Raw genomic sequence first — 11,166 nt, 5'->3', positions numbered from 1 at the left:
ATATAATTAGAGAAACCGCACAAAATATGTACGTTAACTAGATTTTCAGGAAGCTCCGGAAACTGAATTCCTAGTCGTTTTGCACCACACTATCCAACGTATCATGGCCACAGGAACTATTAAACTATTAAAATACTGTCATATACAGGCTCAGAATAGACTAGCATGCTACGTATTCTGTTAATGAAACAGAGTGGTGGCCCACGAACTTAAAACACCCAGAACGTTTATACCTCACTTCTTCGAGACTGAGGTGGAAATTTTTTCTTACAAGCGAAACGGACAGTACCTGTCACACGCGGATCCAAGGGTGGGGTCAAACGGTCATAAACCCCACTCGTAAAGAATATTTTATTAAAATACTTTACATTTGTACATGAAATTAATTTTCAAATTTCTCAGTTAGCTTTGGAAGAATAATGTAGAATGAAAACTTAGGTGTACCGCAAATGGCAAAGACTCGTTGAACGTTGCGAGTTATGTTTAACACTTGATTGGGCTTGTGGACTGGCCAGCTGTAGGAAACATCGAAACCAGGAAATGACGTCGATCCAAGGCTGACCATGCCGTGTGGCTAGGGTGTCCCGTCGGGTAGACCGCTCGCCTGGTGCAAGTCTTTCGAGTTGACGCCACTTTGGCGAATTGCGTGTCGATGGGGAGAAAATGATGATGATAAGGACAACACAACACTCACTCCCTGAGCGGAGAACATCTCTGACCCGGCCGGGAATCGAACCCAGGCCGTCAGGTATGACATTCTGTCGCGCTGACCACTCAGCTGCCAGGGGCGGACTGGCTGACCATATCTGCTGCCGACATCAAATCCTACACGTTTCGATAGTAAGCCATGACAGAAAGAGAAATGCCCTTCACTAAGAAATAAATTCGTGAGGACCGAATTTACTCTAACATAATGGGGAACGACTGTAAGGAACAGAATTCACGCGCTCGCCTAACCATACGCTGTAGAGCTTTGTTAACAACCATAGTGATATGTGAAATACTGATGCTGCTCTGTGCACACTTCAATTATGATGTCGTCTAACTTGTGACTGTTTGTTGCTAGTATAGTTTTTAAATCAATTGCATTACACAGATACAGTCCCTGGCCAAATTATTAGACGCACTGCATATTTTTAATGTTATTTGTAATAATTACGTGTTACGCGTTTAAGGCGTGTTATGTGCTTAATGCGATTAATCGGAAAATTTATGACAGTCATTCAGGGTACTTATTAAATTGTTGAATTTTGCCTCTATTGCTACGTGACATTGGATTGTTAACTTATTGTAGCTATCAATACGCAGAATACAGCTCACAGGAAAGGACCTGTTCAGCGGCGTTCTCGCGTCTAATTCTTTGTTCGCTTTGATTATCAATTTCGTAATATCGACATCACAATTGATTGTTTAACAGCCAGATATTACTAACTGTGATCTTTAAAAATGGGTAAAAGAGGGGACATTTCAGTACGTAAAAAAGATGAGGTCAAAGCCCCCGTTAATACGAAAATATATTCCAGTCGGGAAATTTCACGGAGGCTGGAGATGTCAGAAGCTAGCGTGAGGCGAATAAAGAAGAAAATTGATTCAGGTGAAGAATTGAGCTCCAGAAGGAAGAATAAATGTGGAAGAAAACCCAATTTTCATCCCGTGGTCAGAAAGATTTCTCAAAAGAATTTGCCTATAAAACAGATTTGCATCGACGAAACAGATAAAATCTCAACTGGAGGGGACTAATGTGAATACATCTGAACGCACTGTTGGCAGAAAGTTGAAGGATATTGATTTCAAGGCCCGTTAGAACACCAATGTTAACAGCCACAATGAAAGCAAAGCGTCTGAAGTGGGCTAAACAGTGTTGTGATAATGATGTGGACTTCTGGAGAGCGGTAATTTAACTTCAAAAATGGTTCAAATGGCTCTGAGCACTATGGGACTTAACATCTTAGGTCATCAGTCCCCTAGAACTTAGAACTGCTTAAACCTAACTAACCTAAGGACAACACACAACACCCAGCCATCACGAGGCAGAGAAAATCCCTGACCCCGCCGGGAATCGAACCCGGGAGCCCGGGCGGTAATTTAACTTCAAAATTATTATTTGCGTAATGAGACAACCTACGTACATTTATTCATAGTATATTAATTATGTTTCTTGATTTTTACAGTTATACTTCAGCGATGAAAGCACATTTGAAATTTTAACTAACAAATCTCAGTATATGCACCGTCGAACAGGAGAAAAAATTGATCCTGACTGCATTATTCAGACCTTAAAACATGCAACTAAGGTGATGATTTGGTCCGTCATCTGTGACAAGGGTACAGGACGTCTTTACGTGGTTAAAGCCATAATGAGGCAAGACCAGTACAAGGAAGTCCCGCAAAAACGGTTAATACCACAGCTCAGAGAATGGTTCCCGAATGGGGAACCATTTATTTTTGTGCAGGATGGAGCACCTTGTCACACAGCCAGGTCAGTTAAGTCCTTTCTGAAGGAACAAAATATCCCTCTGTTAGACTGGCCAGGTAATAGTCCCGACATGAACTCCACAGAAAATGCATGGGAACTAATGAAGAGGGAGGTGGCAAAAGATGTCTTCACAACAAAAACACAGCTCTTAGAGAAGATCGTCCATGTGCGGTATCATCATCCACAAATGCAGCACACAGTACAGTCCTGCTTAGACAGCATGCCACGTCGCATTAAGGCTCTCATAGCTGCAAAAGGTGGCTCAACAAGATGTTAAAACTAATATTTTCACTTTCACAATATTTTAATTTTTGTTGCAATTATTGAAAAAAAATATTATCATTTTATCGCAATTTATGTATTAAAAAACAAATTTAGTTAGACTAAAATCAAAATTTGCTTAAAAACTGTAGTGTGTCTAATAAATTGGCCAGGGACTGTACAGTACTTCTAAAACTAGAGATCCGCCCTGGCTTCAAGAGGGGAGCACTGGGTACAGCGCTCAAAATATATGTTGCACATTGCTTTATTGTCAATACTGGAGGTAATAGGTAACAAAACCGATTTTGTTCTGTCAGATACAGCCACAAGAAAACAAAAATAAAGAAGATAAACTTATTTCCATTTGATAAACACAGAATACCTTTTGAAAAGATTCATGTGCAGACACTATAATTTCTTCTCACTGTCATCTTGCAGAACATGTTGTTTACGAACAGACTGTTCCTCCTTGTAATTTGAGACACTTGAATGCGGTTTGGCAAAATTGTCCAAATAAGCCCGCGGGACATTGTTCCATTCCTCTACAGCGGGCTCTATGATGCCCTTGAAGGTCTCTGGAGGGGCAGGAAGACTGCAAATCACTCGTTTTAGCACAGTCCATGCATTCTCAATGTAGCTGAGATCTGGAGAATATGGAGACCTTTCCATGCGACTGACTCTACGCTCCACTAGGAAGGTGTTCACAAGATTGTGGCGATGGCAGAATGCATTGTCGTCCATCAGCGTGAATCCCGCTCCAAAATGTTCACCAAATGGAGCCACAATGTGTGCAAGGGTGTCATACCAGTCATCCTCCCCTGTATTGCCACAGGGGCTGTCCTGCAGCCATACATGACTCGACCCCAAAACGTGACTGAACCGTCTTGATTAGGGAGGCTGTCTACGACACAGTTACTGTGTAAACGTTGTCCTCGTTGCCTCAACACACGAATATCAGTATTGTCAGGGTGGAGGCTGATACGCGTCTCATCAGAAAAGAGCGCTGAGTCCCGTTGCTGCCTGGTCCACAAAGAGTGATTTCGTGCCGAGGCGACACGAGACCCTTCCTAAACCCGATCTAGAGGAGGATCCTTGAAGGGTCTTCTGGCACGCAATCCCTGCTAGTGAAGCCTGTTTCGTATCATTTGTGTTGACATCTGCACTTCTTTCGCAGTTTGAAACTGCCGCCGTAGACGTGTAGCATTATGTTGAGGATTTCTGCTTGCTGGTTTACGCAGATATCGGTCCTGCACACCCGTTGTTTTTCTTCCGCGGTCACTTCTATGAGAATGGTCAATTGGTCCTGCCGCTAGAAACTTGTTCCAGGTTCTAGAGACATCACTTTGACGCACGGCGGCATTCGCTGGGACGTCCACCTGTCTCATCCCCTGCTCCATTAGAGTGACTGTAAGTGAGTCTCTGACCGCACGTTATTGTTGTCCGAGCTGTCCTGGAGCAACAAAACTCTCGTAGTGACATACAACACAAGTATTGCAATGTTTACAGGTGACACGGCTGCCACAGACTGCACGTATTGCCCCCTGTTTCCGCTGGAATTACATTACAAAAAAAATCAATGAACCGATATCATAACGTATTTCTGGATCACAACGTTCAGTATTAAAGTATCGGCCATAGGCAACATTTATTTTGACCACCTTATAGGTCTATATAGTAGATGGTTGGTTGGTTTGGGGAAGGAGACCAGACAGCGAGGTCATCGGTCTCATCGGATTAGGGAAGGACGGGGAAGGAAGTCGGCCGTGCCCTTTGAAAGGAACCATCCCGGCATTTGCCTGGAGCGATTTAGGGAAATCACGGAAAACCTAAATCAGGATGGCCGGACGCGGGATTGAACCGTCGTCCTCCCGAATGCGAGTCCAGTGTCTAACCACGGCGCCACCTCGCTCGGTCTATATAGTAGAACGACTTGTCTTGTGCAGCAATAATTTTGTTTACGGGCCATTGCATAGAGCACGGTTCCCCAAACTTGCGTTCCGCGGAAAAATGGCACTCGGCGTGAGGTGAATAAGTGCTCCGCGAAAAATTGTTAATAACTGACGTTTATTTCGACATTTGACGACACTAATCCATTGTTTTTTAAAAAAAGTCATGATTTCTGAGTTATTATTTATGATTTAAAATTGAAGCAATCACTGAATATAGAAGTTTTCCTCATTTTTTACAAAATATTTACCTTCAAAATAAACAAGGTGTTCCATTAGATTACTAGGATTATCAAAGTTTTCCGTCAGACGAAAAATGTTGGAACCACTGGCATAGAGTTATAATTAAAATTCAGAGAACAAAGTTAGGTAACTAACCGGTAACTCCGAATTCTAGTATACCTTGGACGATCTAAGTGGCGCCACCAAGTTGTACAAGCATGAACCAGCGGAAAAATGCTCCTATTAGAGCACAAGCATTCGATTAAGTTCCTATTTATTTAAAAGACTCTGAGTGAAAGGTGGGGTACCAGGTGCCACGTTCTACCTTCTTCAGTACCTTTAACAGATTTCAAAAAAATTTGGCATGCGAACATATTCACGCTTTTTTTTTTTTTAACATGCAACTCACCTCAAACTCCTGCCTGCCCGGCTAGCCGCGCGGTCTAACGCGCTGCTTCCCGAGAGGGAGGGCGTGCCGGTCCCCGGTACGAATCCGCCCGCCAGCCTGTGGATGGTTTTTAAGGCGGTTTTCCATCTGCCTCGGCGAATGCAGGCTGGTTCCCCTTATACTGCCACAGTTACACTATGTCGGCAGCTGCTGCGCAAACACTGTCTCCACGTACGCTTACACCATAATTACTCTACCACGCAAACATGAGACGTTCCCGGGCTGGTCCACTGGGGGCTGATCCGCACAATAACCCTGAGTTCGGTGTGGGGCGGCGGTGGGGTGGGTGGACTGCTGTGGCCTGTTGCGGGGTTGCGAACCACCGAGGGCTACGGCGGGACGAAGCCTCTCCGTCGTTTTTAGGTCCACGGTTCAATACACAATACACCTCAAACTCCCACAAGCTCCCCTAACTGTAACTCACACACACTAGTCCACTCGCTGTTAGCCGCTCCTACACATCCACTCCCAGTTGCCTTTTCTCACTCACTCATTCTGCCATTACCTTTTTGCGTCTCTCTGTCACTGTCTCCAGTGTCACAACCAAGGTCCTCTTCGTTCCGTCCTACTACAACAGTTTTCTATCACTATCACTCCCTCTTGTTCTCTCTTACTGCTACAGTCTCATTTCTTCCTTCCTATTCTAGCTGTTTCTTACACTGTCATTGTCTCTCTCTTCCTCGTTGTCATTGTCACATCCCCTGCCTCCCATTGTCACTGTTCTAGCCGGCCGACGTGGCCGTGCGATTAAAGGCGCTGCAGTCTGGAACCGCAAGACCGCTACGGTCGCAGGTTCGAATCCTGCCTCGGGCATGGATGTTTGTGATGTCCTTAGGTTAGTTAGGTTTAACTAGTTCTAAGTTCTAGGGGACTAATGACCTCAGCAGTTGAGTCCCATAGTGCTCAGAGCCATTTGAACCATTTTGTCACTGTTCTCTCTCACTTCCACATTCTCTGTTCCTTTATTCCTCCCCTCTGTCTCCTTCACTGTTTTCCTAGCGCTGTTTTGTTACTGTCGACTATGTTCCACTGCCACTGCGTCCCTCTCTTTCTCCCACACTACTATTGTCTCCTTCGCTCTTTCTATAACACAATTACTGTCTGGTATCTCCCAGTATTTATTACTTTTCCGTCTCATCGCCACTACCACTGTCTTATCCTCTCTCAGCATGAAAAGTGCGAATATGTGCTCATGCCAAAATTTTTGGGAAAATTTTTGAAGATGGCGAGGATGGTAGATTCAGATAGCTGATCCCCACTTTTCAGAGTCTTTTGTGTGAAAAGGAACATATTCGCATTTTCTGCGTCCCAATAGAAGTATTTTTCCACTGGTTTCCTTCTTTTCCGTACTGCTGCTCATATGCGTTGTCAGTAAAATTTAGATAGTTTACTTATGTGAAACTGAAATAAAGCAAATAAACTACGTATTCGTCTCACATCCTATTTTACGTGCGTATTTTATGTGTACAAGAAGGGTAAAGATATGATAAAAATTTTCAAGGTTATTCGCGATCAGAATCTTTGGAGTACACCATAAAAATTACAGCCATTTGCTGTGCGTAGCCGTCTCGGTATCCGCGGCTGGGTTTTGGCACCCAAAAATAAAAAGTTTTTGGGGTGTTTCTCGAAAACGTATAAAGATTTTTTAAAACTGGGAGATAGCTCCTCTAGACAAATGCCTAGAGAATATACTGCTAAAATTTGAGCAATTTTCTTCGGTTATTTATGATTTAGATTGCGCCTCAGACAGGATTTGACGTGTGGAAGTACGGTAGCTTTGAACCTCTGTATCTTGGAAACATATAAAAATATCAAGAAAAGTTTCAGGGTTATTCGATATCGGTTCTTAGGAATATATCGTAAAAATTTCAATCTTTTGCTGTGCGTACCCGTCTTGGAATCATCGGCTGGATTTTGGTCCACTGGTGACGACGAAAATGTAGTAAAAAGTAAGAAACATTTTAGTTGGGGTGGGGTTTCCCGGGGAATTGCCGATGAAGTAAGGGTGACAGCATAAGTCCCATCATATACACCGTAGGCAACATCAAATGCAAAAAGAACCAAACGATTTGCTCCATTTATCTAAGCAGGAGAATGTGTGTAGTATTTCTACTTGGACCCTGTAATGTAGGATAGTGACACAAGACGATCCTCCTGTTGGGTATACAAATGATCCCTTAGCACAAGGACTATCCAATACATTTGACCCTACCTTTCTCTTACAAACAGAATCCGAGGTATGAGCACCAGAAAATGCCATTTTTATGCGTGTCGTTTTGGAACATACTAGGTACGTAGGCTGTCGCATGTATACCCATGAAATAGCGCCTGTCGATATTTTCTGTGACGTGTCTTAGGCTTTTGACTATGTGAATCACAGTATTTTCCTGGATAAATTAAAGGTTTATGGAACTGACGATATAGGTAACCAGTGGATAATGTCATATATAACCAAAACAATGTAGGATGTTGTACACAATAATTTAGTCAATATAGTATGGGGACGTAATTCTGACTGGGGAAAAATTACGTATGGGTTTCCCCAAGACTCAATTTTAGGTCCGCTGTCGTTTCTCATATGTGTAAACGATCTCCCATCTAATATATAACAAGCTGAATTATTTCTTCTTGCAGATGATATTAGTTTTGTAATCAGTCCAAGCACACTATAAAAACAGAAGAAATGGTAAACACTGGTCTTAAATATATCATTGACTGATTTTGCGCGAATGCTCTCTCCCTCAGTTTTCAAAAGGCACAACATATTAGTTCTGTGCATCTAAGGGTACTACACCAATGGTAAGAGGAAATAATAAATAGAGAGGAAATTTCAAAAACCTTGGGTGTCCATGTGGTGTCACCGCCAGACACCACACTTGCTAGGTGGTAGCTTAAATCGGCCGCGGTCCATTTAGTACATGTCGGACCCGCGTGTCGCCACTGTGTGATCGCAGACCGAGCGCCACCACAAGGCAGGTCTCGAGATACGGGATAGGACTCGGCCCAGTTGTACGACGACTTTGCTAGCGACTAAACTGACGAAGCCTTTCTCTCATTTGCCGACAGTTAGAATAGCCTTCAGCTAAGTCCATGGCTACGACCTAGCAAGGCGCCATTAGCCTTACAGAGTTTGATAGTTATCGTATGAAATGTCTCAACAAGAAGAACGATGTACCACAAGGATCGAATAAAGTTAAGTATTCGAGGAGCTGCATACTTTTCTTATTAGAATTCACTACTTATCCTGTTCCAGAATTCACGCCCGTCTGCGTTAGATAGCGTGCATTTAGGCCGCCTCTATCTACAAGGTGTTGGCACATTTACCAACACATCAGTCCATATCGATGAGAATTTAAACTAAAAAAAAAAACACATTTTGGAACGCCTGAAACAACCAATTCCAGACGCATTTACATTTAGAATCAGTGCAAATCTTAGGAAGAAAGAAATCAGTAAGCTGACATGTTTTGCATTTTTTCATTCAATAATGTCATAATCGTAGAGGGAGACTAAGGCATGAATACACTAAACAGATACAGGAGGATGTAGGTTGCAATAGTTACACGGAGATGAAGAAGATTGCACAGGATAGAGTAGCATGGAGAGCTGTATCAAACCAGTCTCTGGACTGAAGACTACAACAACAAGAACAACAATAATGTCATTTGGAATAACATTCTGGGCTAACCCACATTTAAAAAAGAAAGTCTTCATAGCGTAGTAACGTGCTGTAAGAATAATACTCATCCACTACATCTTGTAGACATCTGTTTAAGGGGTTCGGTTTCTGACTATTGCCTCACTGTATATCTGTTCCCTCATGAAGTTTGTTGTAAATAATTCACCACAGTTCAAAGGGAACAATGATGTACATCATTCCAATACCAGAAGGAAAAATGACATTCATTACTTCTACATTAACGTTATCTTCAGCACAAAAAGGGATGTACAATACTACAATAAAAATTTCTGATCACTTACCCAGTGAGGTAAAATGTCTGCCAGACAGCAAAGTAAAATTTGAAAACAATCTGAGATAGTTTTTCCTTGCCAGCTCCTTCCACTCTGTAAAAGAATTTCTATTATTGTAATGTGTAAAGTCTGGTGGTTAGGAATTACTAACTCACACCTGTATTTTTTTTAAATAAAATAAAACAAAAAGCAAAAGATTATAAATGTTCAGCATGTGGCCATATTTACAAACTAATTTGCGATCTGAATGTAAAATGACTTGCTCCATATCACTACGATTATCGTGCAAAATGATCCATTGAACATGAAACTATCTGACTAACTAACTACGTACCAAAGTTCTGAGAAGGCACGAATTCATCGACAAACATCATCATAGTGCAGCCAATATGCACCAAATATTTAAAAATTATACACATAAGCATCCGTCGTGGATCCGTCTGTTAGTGAAAACCATATAAAAATCCTTTCAAAATTTCCTAAGATTAGCCTTCACATACGTCAACGGCCTTGCCGCAGTGGTAACACCGGTTCCCGTCAGATCACTGAAGTTAAGCGCTGTCGGGCTTGGCTAGAAATTGGGTGGGTGACCGTCTGGTCTGCCGAGCGCTGTTTGCAAGCAGAGTGCACTCAACCCTTGTGAGGTCAATTGAAGTGTTACTTGACTGAGAAGCAGCGGCTCTACTAACGAAAACTGATAATGGCCAGGAGAGCGGTATGGCCCTTCACAATCGAATCGAGTGACGCCTGTCGGCTGAGGATCACACTGCAGTCATCACTGATCGGAAAGTAGCGGCTCTGGTAACGAAAACTGGCAACGGCTGGAAGAGCGGAATGCTGACCACATGCCCCTCCATTTCCGCTTTCTATCGATGAGGATGACCCGTCGGTCGGTCGGTTCCTTTCGGCCTTCCGAGTCCCGTTCGGGCGGAGAGAGGGAGAGAGAGAGAGAGAGAGAGAGAGAGAGAGAGAGAGAGTGAGAGAGAGGCCTCACATCTCACATACAGAGAGCAAACCGAGACAGGGAACTTTATACACTACAGGCCATTAAAATTGCTACACCAAGAAGAAATGCAGAGTATAAACGGGTATTCATTGGACAAATATATTATACTACAACTGACATGTGATTACATTTTCACGCAATTTGGGTGCACAGATCCTGAGAAATCAGTACACAGAACAACCACCTCTGGCCGTAATAACGGCCTTGATACGCCTGGGCATTGAGTCAAACAGAGCTTGGATGGTGTGCACAGGTACAGCTGCCCATGCAACTTCAACACAATTCAGTTCATCAAGAGTAGTGACTGGCGTATTGTGAAGAGCCAGTTGCTCGGTCACCATTGACCAGACGTTTTCAGTTGGTGAGAGATCTGGAGAATGTGCTGACCAGGGCAGCAGTCGAACATTTTCTGTATCCAGAAAGGTCTGTACAGGACCTGCAACATGCGGTTGTGCATTATCCTGCTGAAATGTAGGGTTTCCCAGGGATCGAATGAAGGTTAGAGCCACAGGTCGTAACACATCTGAAATGTAATGTCCACTGTTCAAAGTGCCGTCAATGCGAACAAGAGGTGACCGAGACGTGTAACCATTGGCACCCCATACCATCATGCCAGGTGATACTCCAGTATGGCCACACACCATCAGGTGGCTTGCGGAGTATGGATGTAGATGTAGATGTAGATGGCGATGAGGAATACACGCTTCCAATGTGCGTTCACCGCGATGTCGCCAAACACGGATGCGACCATCATGATGCTGTAAACAGAACGTGGATTCATCCGAAAAAATAGACGTTTGCCATTCGTGCACCCAGGTTCGTCGTTGATTACACC

General features: G+C 43.2%; 1 pseudogene; it reads left to right on the top strand.

Annotated features, from left to right (window-relative positions):
- Window positions 1–9,825: 9,825 nt before the first annotated feature.
- Window positions 9,826–9,943, top strand: LOC124555969 (annotated as a pseudogene).
- The last annotated feature ends 1,223 nt before the right edge of the window (window positions 9,944–11,166 follow it).

This window comes from Schistocerca americana, chromosome 1 (genome assembly GCF_021461395.2).
Source record: "Schistocerca americana isolate TAMUIC-IGC-003095 chromosome 1, iqSchAmer2.1, whole genome shotgun sequence".
In the NCBI taxonomy this organism is placed as follows: Eukaryota; Metazoa; Arthropoda; class Insecta; order Orthoptera; family Acrididae; genus Schistocerca; species Schistocerca americana.
This window is presented reverse-complemented; position numbering and strand designations above follow the sequence as displayed.